Source organism: Pleurodeles waltl, chromosome 1_1 (assembly GCF_031143425.1).
Source record: "Pleurodeles waltl isolate 20211129_DDA chromosome 1_1, aPleWal1.hap1.20221129, whole genome shotgun sequence".
Classification (NCBI taxonomy): domain Eukaryota; kingdom Metazoa; phylum Chordata; class Amphibia; order Caudata; family Salamandridae; genus Pleurodeles; species Pleurodeles waltl.
In genome coordinates, this window is record NC_090436.1 from 622,810,063 (window position 1) to 622,823,185 (window position 13,123).

The 13,123-nt window shown below is 45.0% G+C and overlaps 1 protein-coding gene and 1 long non-coding RNA gene across 5 annotated transcripts in view; one reads left to right on the top strand and one right to left on the bottom strand.

The window, feature by feature from the left end:
• MCC (MCC regulator of WNT signaling pathway) overlaps positions 1-13,123 on the bottom strand; it is a 1,218,505-nt gene that overhangs the window by 839,959 nt on the left and 365,423 nt on the right. The window lies entirely within an intron of this gene.
• The window catches only part of LOC138286216 (uncharacterized), a 61,374-nt gene that overhangs the window by 47,291 nt on the left and 960 nt on the right, over positions 1-13,123 (top strand). For all 4 annotated transcript variants that reach the window (XR_011201892.1, XR_011201886.1, XR_011201898.1 and 1 more), the window contains one exon: positions 4,731-4,806. This is a non-coding gene — a long non-coding RNA (uncharacterized lncRNA). The remainder of the gene's footprint in view (positions 1-4,730; positions 4,807-13,123) is intronic.

The window sequence follows — 13,123 nt, forward strand, 5'->3', positions numbered from 1 at the left end:
GAGCAAGATGAGCAGAACAAACAGCATCCATTTTAATAAAATGGCTGCAAAAACATGCCGTAGCTAAACTAAGTTAATAAACATACGTCCAAATCCCTAAATAGAACTGTTTCGAGTGTGGCATTTATTATTCATTGCCTACAGCTATACTCATTATAAAAATCATTAGAATTCAGAAATAATTTGTCACTCGAAATTGCACATTTACAAAAAGGTTTCAACACACTTGTGTCTGGCCCAAAGGGGAATTCAGTTTAAAATGTAATGGTTAGTTTACAAATATTCACTGAAACTTGGTTCTTTTTAATTCAGCACGAGATCTCAGGACTGCCAGATTCTGTGAACCCCTGGCATCAAACTAACACGCTCTCCTTCTCTAAGACTGGAATACAGGGGCATCGCCAACCCCTGCTTTAGCAGCTATAGCAGGGTGGGGTGTTTGATGGGCCTCTTCTGGCTGCAACTCAGCAGACAAAGGCTCATAATTAAGGCAAAAGGGTGGGAAGGTGAGAGTGAAAGGGTGAATGGATGGTTGTGTGAGCGAAATGGTGGATGGGTGATTGAAAGGGGCAGAGGATAGATGCATGGATGAAGGAGTGAAGGGATGGATTTAGGGATACATACTTGAAAGGGAGGATAAATGGATGGATGCGTGGGTGGATGGATTAATGAGCGAGCAAGGATGAATGATTGAAAGGATGGATGGTGAATGAAAGGGTAAATGGATGGTGGATGAGTGGATGGATGAATGTAAGCCTGGATGGATGAGTGGAAGGATGGATGGATGGATGGATAAGTCAAAGGATGGATATAAGGAAAGATTAGTGAAAGAATGGATGAATGAGTAAAAGAGGGATAGATGAATGGCTAGATCAAAGGGTGGACGGATGGATGAGTGAATGGGTGGATGGATGAGTGAGTGAAATGATGGATGGATGAGTGAAAGGGTAAACAGATGGATAGATGGATGGATGTGAGAGTGAAATGTTGGATGGATGAATGAGTGAAAACATGAATGTATGGATGGATGACTGAAATGGAGAAAGGATGGATGGATGAGTAAAAGCGTGATTGGATGGATGGGTGAAAGGGAAGATGGGTAGATAATGAGTGAAAGGATGGATGAGTGAAAGGATGGATGACAGGTGAAGTGGTAAATGGATGGTAAATAGAGGAGTGGGTGTGTTGAAAGGATGAATGAAAGGAAGGATTGATGGATGAGTTAAAGGAAGGTTGTAAAGACATGAGTGAAAGAAAGGATGAATGAGTGAAAAAGAGAAGGATGGCTGGATAAAAGGGTGCACAGATGGATGAATGAAAGGGTTGATGGATGAATGAGCAAGTAAAATGATGGATGGGTGAGTGAAAAGGTAAATGGATGGATAGATGGATGGATGTGTAAATGAAATGGCAGATGGATGAATGAGTGAAAGGATGGATCTAAGGATGGATGAGTGAAATAGAGAAAGGATGGATGTATAGATGAGTGAAAGGATGGATGAATGTGGTAAAGGACGGATGGATGAATGTGGTACAGGATGGATGGATGAATGAGTTAAAGGATGGAGGTAAGGACCAGTGGCAGCTCGTTGGATGGAAAAGGGGCATGGTGGCGCATGGGGGGTTGGAGAGAGCATAGAACACATGTATGTTTGGCCGGCAGAGACCAATCCATGCTCGCCACAGCCTGTGGCCTGCCCTTTTACAAGAAAACGATAATTAACATAGTTAATTATCGTTTTCTTGTAAAAGTTTTGCAGCAGCTACTGCTGGAAGGGGGGTGCTGATCCTCCTCCGCCATAGCAGAGCAGCTGCCCGTGGTAAGGGCAGATTAATTAAAGAAAGGCTAAACGAGTGAAAGAGAGACTAGATGGATGGCTGGATAAAAGGGTGGATGGATGGATGAGTGAAAAGGTAACTGGATGGATGAGTGATTGAAATGACGGATGGATGACTGAAAGGGTAACTGGATGGATGGATGTGTGAGTGAAATGGTGGATGGTAGATGAGTGAAAAGGTCAATGAACAGATGCATGGATGAATGAGTGAAAGGGTGGATGTATGGATGAGTGAAAGGATGGCTGAAGGGAGGATGGATGAGTGAGTAAAAGGATGGATCGATGAGTGAAAAGGTAAATGGATGTATCAATGAGTGGAAGGGTGAATGGATAGATGGAAGGACTGAGTTAAAGGGTGACAGTATGGATGAGTGAACGGATGGATGAGTTAAAGGATGGATGTAAGGATGGATGAGTCAAAGAATGGATGGATTAGTGAAAGGGAGGGTAGAAGAAAAGGTGGAAGGGTGGATGAGTGAAAGGTTGAATGGTAGTTGAATGATTGAAAGAGTGGAACGATGAGTGAGTGAAAGGATTGATTGATGAGTGAAAGGGTGGATGGATGAGAAAAAGGATGGACGACAAAGTATGGATGGATGGATGAATGGATTAAAGAGGGATGGATAAGTGAAAGGGTGGATTACTGAGTACATTAGTTTACCTGAGGTCATGTGACTTTTGGGCATGTCTTGCAGGCCCCGTCATCACTGCACATCACAAACGTGAACAGGACAAGATGGATTCCACATAAAATAAAACGTGCTTCCACAAAAGGATGATATGTTTAATTCATGGCGTTGAAGATAGGTGGATAGGTTTGGATATGGATGGGTGAACGGATAGACAAAATGGTGACATACAATGCTGAATGAAACACTGAATGGATGACAGAATGTAACGGTGAAATGGTGGTTAGCAGCTGTAGGCTCGAAAGGATGAAAAGATGAACAGATTCATGCTTGGATGGAAGAGACAAGCAAGCTCTTCTGGGGAGGGTTGCAATGACTTCCTTCGCTTGCTTGGTGCCATACCAGCGTTGGTTCAAAGCGGGGGATATTTAAATTTTCTGGCTACTTCCTTGCTGGAATAGTCTGTGGTGCCTTTTATGTTCGACCTGCTAGTTTGTGAAACAGTATCCAAGTAAGCGCACAGTAGGCTCGCATTTGAAATCTCACAAACCTCTGAAAACGTTGCTGTTTACCACCGAGCCTCCAAAAACTACTCACTGACCCGCGTGTTCCCCATATTACCATGAAAGCCTTCTGAGTGGAAGGGCGCTCTCCAGGTGGCAATACTACAGCACTGCTCCAGTGACCCACGCATGCGGAGCTTTCCCCGACAGCCATGCCTGCATGAAAGGTGCACGGAAGTGACACTCCTCGGGGTCGGAAATCTCTGCTGGCTCCTTGTGTCAACCCATGCCCGGAGATTTCAAGACACGCAAAAAATGCCTTTAGCACCCCGCCGATAAGCACGGAAAAATTGAATCTTCAATCCTCACTTTTAATTTATACAAAAAAAATGAGCAAGAGAGCAACGTTACAGAGATTCAAAAGGCTATGTCACACAGACGCGCAGCATAATCCTATTACACCTGATGCCCAGCTCCGAACAAACAAACTCAATTACAGATGCTGGCGTGGACCCAAGGCCTGGAGACAAATCTGGGCGCCCCTTCCTTGCCTAAATGCAAATGTCTCCTGGACAAAAACAGAGGGGAAATAAGGTCTTCATTCAGAAAGGCCGTAGCTGACTGCATCGCGCGACTGTGATCAATTTTTAATTTCCACAAAAGCACCTTTTTCTTCAAGGCTGACAGAAAATAAATAATATCAAGGAGAAAGCAATGATATAAGTGAGAAAGTCATCTTGCACAGTGATATTGACGGAAAGCAAAGAGCCGTTGTTTAAAACTATGAATTTCTTTTCCCAGCATGTGGCTGTCCAGTTAGGATTAGTTCCAGCGACAGCCTTGATTACATTGCATAATTAAACACTCGGTACCTGAACAGAATGGAGGGCTTCGGAAATCTATTTCCTCAATTCATGTGGGCTAAAGAATCACTCCCTGTATGCGCAGGGCTATATATATATATATATATATATATATATATATATATATATATATACAAATACACACACAGAAGGGAGTGCAGTAGTATATAATACCCAAAAGTCCAGGTTATTTTGGCACCACACCCTGCAAACTTTCACTCTTTAGAGACATGCCGTCCTTTTCAAAATTGACACAAATTACCTTTCTATACAAAGTTTTGCCATATGGACAACTCACTATGCCTGCCACGTTAGGGTAGGTAAAACAGAATGAACAGCTCATCCATTGTACAACATGCATTGTTAGTGCACAGATTTTCTTAAATGAATAGCCTGCTTCCAAATCAAAATGTGTTATCACTAGGTGCATCCAATGACCCAAATTGTTTTTTTCCAACTCTGACATGCAGAATATACTCAAATGACCTGCGTAAAAAGAAGCTTTCATGGACACCTTGTCCAGTTACATGCACGACTGACCCCTGTCAAGCTGTTGTTTAAGTCCTGTCTTTATGTGAATGTTCAGTATATGTTTCGGAGCAGTGTGAAAGGGCATTGTCGGTGTGAAGGGTTTACATCTGGGAAAGCGTGTAGAAAAATTACAATTTTTTGCATCAGGCTCTCATTCTGAAATGTGAAACATATATGTTGATAAATAGGTTAGGATAGTCAAAACAAGTATATCGGTATGAACTGAGGATCATTTTATTATTAAAATGATTAACTTGTAACAGATACTGTGATGTTGTGCTGATCTTGAAGATTTATAGCCCAGTAATCCTGAGAGGGGGAGAGAAAGGATTGTAACCCAAACATTTGTCTCATGTTTGACTGCAGCCTTATCTAAAGCCAGACTGTGTGATGTCAAAACCAAATACAAGAGAGACATCCTTTGTGAACAGGAGAAGCATTGGTAAGCAGCTACATGGGACAAGTATTGGCAAAGCCAATAGGGCTTGTCTATGTGAGATTTATTGGTTTTGCTAATGTTTTTTAACTATCTTGCAAATGGCTGAAAGTAATGTAAAAATGCTTATGATGCAGCCAGCGTTGTCCAGTTTATACCACTTGTTTTATGATAGGTTATGCTGCACTGAAGCTAATGCTGCTGTAGAATATAGCTAAAAAACATTGACAAAGCCAATAAATCTCGCACAGGAGCAAACTATTAGCTTTGCCAATGCTTGGTATGGAATGCCATATTGTAAGTTATAAGTATTTATACAGTGTTTACAACGGCTGAAGTGCTAATGTTATAAAATGGAGAATGGCATTGCAAAGGTGTTACTGTGCCCAGATTCAGAAGGATTTTTGGCCCATACAACTGTCAAAATATGCCATATAAATGCGCTGAATGTAACATAAGTTGTAGGTACAAAAGTCCGATAGGTTACACCTTTTATTACAGTGCTGCTTTAGGCTATGTGTTACTTTGGGTGCAATGGCTACAAAAGAATCAAAAAATCACTTCTGACTGCTTGCTTAGTAGTAAAATATAGCAATTATTGGTGTTCAGCAAGTTTCCTAGAGCTTTTGGCCCCTGTGTCGCTGCGCCTGCTGCATCATTCAAATTGTGGCCCCCCTAGTGCCTGCAAGGTAACTGAGCTCGTTACAGCTTGTTCAGTAGTAACATATAGCAATAATTGGTGCTTGGTGGGTTTCCTAGAGCATTTGGCCCCTGTGCTACTCTACCTGCTGCACCATTCAAATCATGGCCCTAATGCCTGCAAAGTAAGATGATAAAATCGATTGTATATGTTCAGAAGAAGGCACAGTTGCAGACGGAATACATCATTATTTTGTAGGTAAACAAACAGAAAAAGCTTTCATAAAAAGTGCCTTGAAACTTATTCAACTCTCCAAAACGAGTTGCCACATTTTGTCATAAATAAAGCATATGCTTTACACATCAAAGTGAAAACCAAACATTTTTTAATTGTGTTAAGATGTGGTTGACTCTTCTCTGTGAAAAGTTCTTATTCTGTGCTTGACAGTGAATGGGGAATAAACAGAGTAATTCTCCAAAGATCACCATATGTTAAGCTGACGCTAAGACTGAAATGCTGTTTTGTACATTGCTCCTCAAAAAAGGCAATTTCATGAATTAAATGGACTCAAAGAAGAAGGATTGTGCAAAACATTAGAAAATGTTTTGTGCAGATGAAGAAAAAGCTAGCTTTTGTGATGGTTATGTCTAAAATAAAATTAAAAAAGGACACAAACAGGCTCCATCAAGAAAGGCTGTATTCCTCTTTCTGATAAAGGCTGTCACCTTGAAGTCACCAGAAAACAAAACAAAATAACCAGGCTCCCACAAAAACACAGCTTGACATTTGACCTCAGTCTTTGAATGCCCCACTAAGGTGACAGATAAGAACAAGATTTAGAGACCTTTTGACAGAAAAGAAGTCTGTGGAAGTATTCAGGGAACAGGGCTTTCTCATCAGGCAGGACAAACTGAACCTGGAGAGCCTAAAACAAATCAAGCTAGCAAAATTTAAAAAAGCAAGGCAGTCCTGCCAAGAAACCTCTAAATGGAATTCAAGCCAAATCTACAATTGAGAAGATAGGTAAAGTTGGCCAACTGGAAACATGTTTTTCTATTTAAACTAACTTGTATGGGTAGATGGTATGTGCCATTTTTGCTACATCTTCTGATCCCCATCTGACTGGTAGGTACATTGTAGGACACCAGCTTTCGGAAACACTAAAATCAAGATCCACCTTGCTTATGGTGTCCCTTTTCTACAGAGCAAAGATTTTGAATTCCAGGGGGGTGCCAGAGAGACGGCGATCAAGATGGCTGCACTTCAGTTAGGCTCACGTGGTCCAGGATCATCATCCAACATAATCCTTCCTAGGGAGTGATTCACAACCCCTGATTTCACTTCGATTATAAGGAGGCTCGTTGCCATGGTTAAAGCTGTGCTGTAAAACATAATTCAGACCCAGTTGGCTGAGGGCCTCTTCCAGATACCGGCTGCAGTGCAATCAAATATGGCGGCGCCGAGTGGGACTGACTAGGCTCTCCATCATGAGAGAACCATCCTATTTGTCAGACTGGTATTGGCCCACTGATCGGGGGCTCCTGCCCGCTTGCACAATGCACTGAGGACACAATGGCAGCAGGAGTGCCTGCGGGGTGTGCACCTGTGCGGAGACTGAGGAGGGGCTGCCTGCTGTGAGGCCTGCCACTAGCCCTACGAGCTGGGGCAGAGTGAGGGCTTTGCGGGGCCTGCGTTGCAAGGGCCACGCTGACAGAGTGGGGTGCACACCGTGGCAGTGCCTGAGTCGACAGCGAGCGGGCGAGGTGGGGAGAGGACCGGAGTCACTGAGATGAGGCTGCCTGCGGCCCCATCGAGGCCTGCCACACTGACTGGGCCGCACATGAGGAGAGTTTGATGAGGACGGCAGGGCTTCAGACAGCTCTCCACTAGCCTGCCAGACTGGGATCTGAAGGCGCAGCTGCCTTTCACTGGAATTAATTGAGGTAGACGTTTTATTCCCTCTTGCTTGACCATCTGATCATCTCCCTTGGGAGCGCCCTGGGACAGTTTTTCTCTTGCCACCTCCAGGTACGGCGCTTATTTACAGAGACACTCATAAGCCCAGCCACTGCATTTTGAAGAGAGCAGCTGAACATCAGCACCTATCTGCACCTCAACTTTTTACACGGTGGCCGGCGGGGAGGCAACTTACGATGTGGTGCAGTGTGCATCTCCCGTGCCAAGCCCGTGGTTTAGGCCTAGCCTGGCACGCTGCCCAGAACACTGGTCAACCTCAGAAACACATGCGGCTGGGGCTCCCCATGAATCCCACACCACTGCATTCCTGGGGGCTCGCCTTGGGTGGCTGCGTTCACGGGGTGGGTCCATCACCCAAGGTCCCCCTGTCGCTCTCTCACCCTGCTGCTGTGATGGACAGCAATGGGGAAGTCCGATAGAAAGCAAACAAAACTCCAGTTTGAAGCCAGAAAATCAGCCAGACTGCAATGCGATAGTCTGGACCAAGAACCCCAGGACCAACAGTCCACAGAGGACACCTTGGGAACTGGAGACAAGAAACCCCTACTGCTAGCAATGCAAAGCAGCTTGGCATCCATCGATAGCAAGATGGACAGCATGTGCACTGGGCTGGATTCACTCAACAATAAACTGGAAAAGCAGGCTGGAAGACTAACCGATGCTGAGCAAAGAATCTCTGCTGTGAAAGATACTGAGCATACTAACCGCGAGCAACTGCTGCACATGGAAAATGTTTTGAAATTAATAGCGGCCAAAAATGAAGACTTTGAAGTTTGATCTAGAAAGAACAATCTGTGAATAGTGGGAATTCCAGAATACATAGACACTGACCGCATTGCATAATATGTTGAACGCCTTCTCGCCACCCTGTTCGGCTGCAAATTCTTTCTCACAGCTGCTAACTGTGGAGCTAGCACACAGATCTATGGCTGCGAGTCCACTGCCACCGGGCGCACCTCCTCGCCCGATAATAGCTTGTTTCCTGAGACAGGGATGCAGCCCTGAAGATGGTACAGGAGCAACAAACGCTGAAATTCGAAGGCAACAAATTATCTATATGCCCTGACTTCACTGTGGGGTGCAGGAGGCCCACAGATAGTTTACCGCCATAAACCAGAAAATGCCGCAGGCAAATATTCCTTACACAATGATGTACCCCGCCCGTCCACGTATCACCCATTGAGGCAAAGATCACATCTTTACTTGCCCACAACAAGCTGGTGAATACCTGAAACACAGTCAATCGCGAGTCTCCCATCGACTCGCGATCCTATCAATCCTAACTCCTCTTCATCTATGTCAGATCAGGATTGACTGGTGAGCCTCCTTGACACTGAATCCTTGATCACAAGGATCTCTCGTTCAAGACTTTGAAGACTGCTTTCGCTCTGAAATATCGCTTAGCCCATAAGGCCATACAGGGCCTACATACCAACCAAGATTCATGTGCATATGGGCAAGCCATCCTACTGCTTAGCCACAAGGTGACTTAAAAAGACCCAGCCACCCCTGGGGCGATTATGGATTCCCCAGGTGCCCTTGCTCCATGGAGGCTCTCCCGCCCAGCCCTCTGGATGACCTCACCAGGGGATACCCCTTTACCAGCTGAAATTCTACTGTTCAATATGGTTTGGTTGTTTAGGGATTTCATGGATTGGGCCATACCTGACAGGTTTGGGCTGTGAGAGTGGGCGGGGATGGGCTGAGTTATTTTTTGGTTAAGGTATGTTATACGCCTACATGTACTGACTGCACATGCACGATATGGATTGACCCTGCTTGTTGCGTTGCGCACCACTGCTGTGATATCATACCCCTTGCTAGATGTCGCTAGACATGGCTGACCGTAACCCTTTGGGCTCTGGCTGCACCCTCAATTTTCTCACATGGAATGTGAGAGGACTTGGTAACCCACGCAAAAGAAGCCACATTCTCGTGTATTTAGACAGGCACAATATACATTTGGCATTACTTGAGGAGACCCATTTTGCTCCTGGAGCGCATGCATCTTTCGCTACACGCTGGGCCTCATACTGCCAGTTTGCTAATTATTCTTCATATTTATTGTGCACTGCCATATTGGTCCATAGGAACACAACATATATGCCCCTTGGTGCTAGAAACGATCTACAGGGCAGATACACTATCATCTGGGGCAAATTGGCACATCAGTCTTTTACTATAGTCAATTGTTAAGGTCCCAACACGGACAACCCCCTCTTTTTTGACAACCTTTGGTGTCATATCGCAGACATTGGGTCCACACATACATTATGGGAGGGGAGCCTCAATTTAGCTCTTAAAGCTGCTCTAGACAAACAGACCAGCGCAGCCACATCCCATGTGGCAGCCACCAAGCACTTGCATGCCATAATGACAGCAAACAATTTGCTGGACGGATGGCTTTGGCTCCACCCACACAGCTGGGAGGGTACCTTTTACTCCAGCATACATGCCAGTTGATCAAGGCTAGACTACTGGCTGATTTCCCATGCCCTTGCGGCTTGGATGAAGGATACGACACACCTGGCCCGCACGTACTCGGACCACTCTCCGGTTGGCTTCCTATCTCGTCAGCTGGTGACTGTCCTCCACTCTTCTTCTTGACATTCCCTTTCGGGATAAGTTGTGATGAGAAATTGCAGAATTCTTTGATACTAACTGTGGCACTGTATCCAAATTCTGTACAGTTTGGGAGGCCTTTAAGGTCACGTTGTGAGATCTCTGCCTGGCAAAGAGAATGGGTGTGCTTCGGGACATACCGGCCAGGCTGGCCCACTTGGAGGTTGATGTTCAATCCCTGGAAGCTGCACTAGCAACATCCCACACTGCAGCCATTGCTCATCAGCTCTGGTCAGTGCTGTCCAACTATCAGGAGATGGCTTAGTGTGTGAGGTCCGGTTCCGAGGCAAATATGCACGTGCACAGTCTTATGGTGAGGGGGAGCGGCGTGGATGTGCTCTGAGCACTACAATCCATGCAGTGCCCCAGACAAGCACTATTCTGGAAATGCAAGATAATTTCGTTTTTTTTCCACTGGGACACTCCTGACATTCTTAAGGTGTTTCTGACTTATTATGAGCACCTTTTCACCTCGGCTGATAAGTCACGGCTGTATATTGACTGCTATCTAGAGGACTTTGCCCTGGGCTGGCTCAGTGACTCGCAGAACAAATTTTTGAGATACATGAGACCCTAATGCAGCTCCAGTTGGGGTAAGCCCCGGGCCCTGATGGCCTTCTGGCTGGCTTCTATAAGTCCTTCACAGACAATCCAGAATCTTTTAGAAAAGAAGTCTATTTGGAGGCCAAACGACACAGAATTCTTCTGCCCTCTATGAGGGAGGCCCTGTTTATTACACTACTAAAACCGAACAAATTAGCCTCCAGCTGTGATTTCTGCAGGCCATTGTCCCTTGTAAACTGTGATGTCAAGATCTTGGCAAAACTCTTGCCTAACCGGCTAAGTATGCTAATGACTTTTTTGACAAGATCGGACCAGTCAGGATTCATCTCTGGCAGGCCACCTCGCATAATTTACATACATTGTTTGCGCTACTGCAGAGCATCGACCCCGACCTCTGGCAGCCGCTGTCTTTTTAGATGCCACAAAGGAGTTTGACTCACTTGAGTGGGACTACCTGATTGTTATACTAGGACTTGGGTTTTCCACCTGCGTTCATGTCCTGGATTGCGCTCCTTTACTGACCCCCCTCGGCATGAGTCCTAATTAATGCCACGCGGTATGTGTCTTTTCTTATTACCCATGGGACACTGCAGGGGTGCCCCCGCTGCCCCTGCTTTTTTGCATTTGCAATGGAGTCCCTAGCTACCAAGCTAAGCCAGCATCACAGTACATATGCAATTAGGACACCCAGTAGGCACATTCTCATTCTATGTGGATGATGCAACACTTTAGCATCATCCACATTTAGCACTTTTACATAGAGACCCGGCAGAGAGCATCAATGCGGTACTGTGGGAATTTATCTGTTTCGGTCGCTTATCCGGTATACTAATTATCTGGGGGAAGTCAGATATTTTCCCACTGACTGCAAGTACTTAACTTTTCCACCCAGATTACCCTCTCAAATGGTGCACTTTGGCCTTCGCCACTGGGGCATTGAGGTGTCTCATTGACAGAGCTGAAATCATGTGTGCAAATTATGGCACTGTGCTGGAAAGCATCACGCCTAGTGTAAGTCATTGGACCTCATTGCCTCTATCGCTCGCTGGCAGCATTTCCCTTATGAAGATGGTCATATTTCCCAAGCTGCTTTATCTATTTATTAACATACCATACTCACTGAGCTGACATTACTTTAATATACTCAAAACACAGTTGATTTCACTGGCATGGGCAGGTAAACAGCTGCGCTTAAAGTGGGAGGTGCTTACCTGGCCGTTCGCCCAGGGGGTCTCCGAAGCCCCTAATATAGATCTTTATCATTCCTGTGCACAAGCACACTTTGCAATATACCGGTACCAGCCCCCTCCATATATGCCACACTTGGCCATTGAACAGGGATATATGGCTTTGACTCCCTCCTCTGCCTACCTGGGACCTGGATGGAGAAGCTTTGCACCCCCGGATTCTACTGTGGCCTATATGCAGGCGGCCTGGTACAAGTTGACCAGGCGAGTGCGTAAGCAACTGCTATTCTCACCTGTCATGCCTATTCACTATCAGACTGCTATCCCAGTTGCTTGCGAGGCAGCAGGCAGAAACTTGCTAATGAGAGCTGGTGTTCGGACATGGGGTGATTTATACAGAGAAGGTCAATTTCAGGACCGCGGTACAACTCACTGCAAACACTATTAGATATCTTCCTATTTATTCACCTTAAACAGGAACTTAGAGCCATCACACCAGATTTTCCCCAAGACCCCCCCACGGTTAACATATTTCACCTACTGCTTCAAATGGACAGTCTAAGACATTTAGGGCCAGATGTATCAAAGCATTTTGCATTCGCAAACAGTGAGAATTGAAAAATTCCACCATTTGTGTTTGCAAAAATGCCTTTCAGAATGTATGAATGGCATTCGCAGTGCAATTTCAGGGAATCGCTAAAATAGCGATTCCCTGAAATTGCGACTCCATCTAGGAAATCGCAAATTGCGATTCCCTAAATAGGTAATCGCAAATAGGGGATACCTATTTGCGATTACCAGTGCACATGTATCATGTATTTCCTAAATGCGTATTTGGCATTTAGGAAATGCAATTACCATGAATTGAAGTTTGGTGGTAAGCATGAGCAATTTTTAAAAATGCATTTTTTTAAATCACATGTAGCGCACACATGCCCTATGGGCATGTGTGCGCTTTACATGTCCTCAAATATTTTTGGGGGGTGCATCAAAGGGGGCATTAGGCCCCCAGCACCCAGGGATTTACATCACCTAATTTGCAAATTCCTAACAGGAATTCAAAAATTTCGAAATACAAAACTATTGGTACCTATGGGCCTACAGGCCCCTAGAGATGAATGGAGTCCCATTCCATAATTGCGATTCGCTAATAGCGATTGCGATTTTAAAGAAATCGCCATTACCAAATCGTAATTGTCATAATCCCATTTTGTATTTCTCAAATAGCATTTTCCTAAAAATTGCTATTTAAGAAATGCAGACCGGGAGCTTGATACATCTGGCCCATAGTATCAATACTATACCAAGCCACGCAACAAGAACAGTCGGCTTT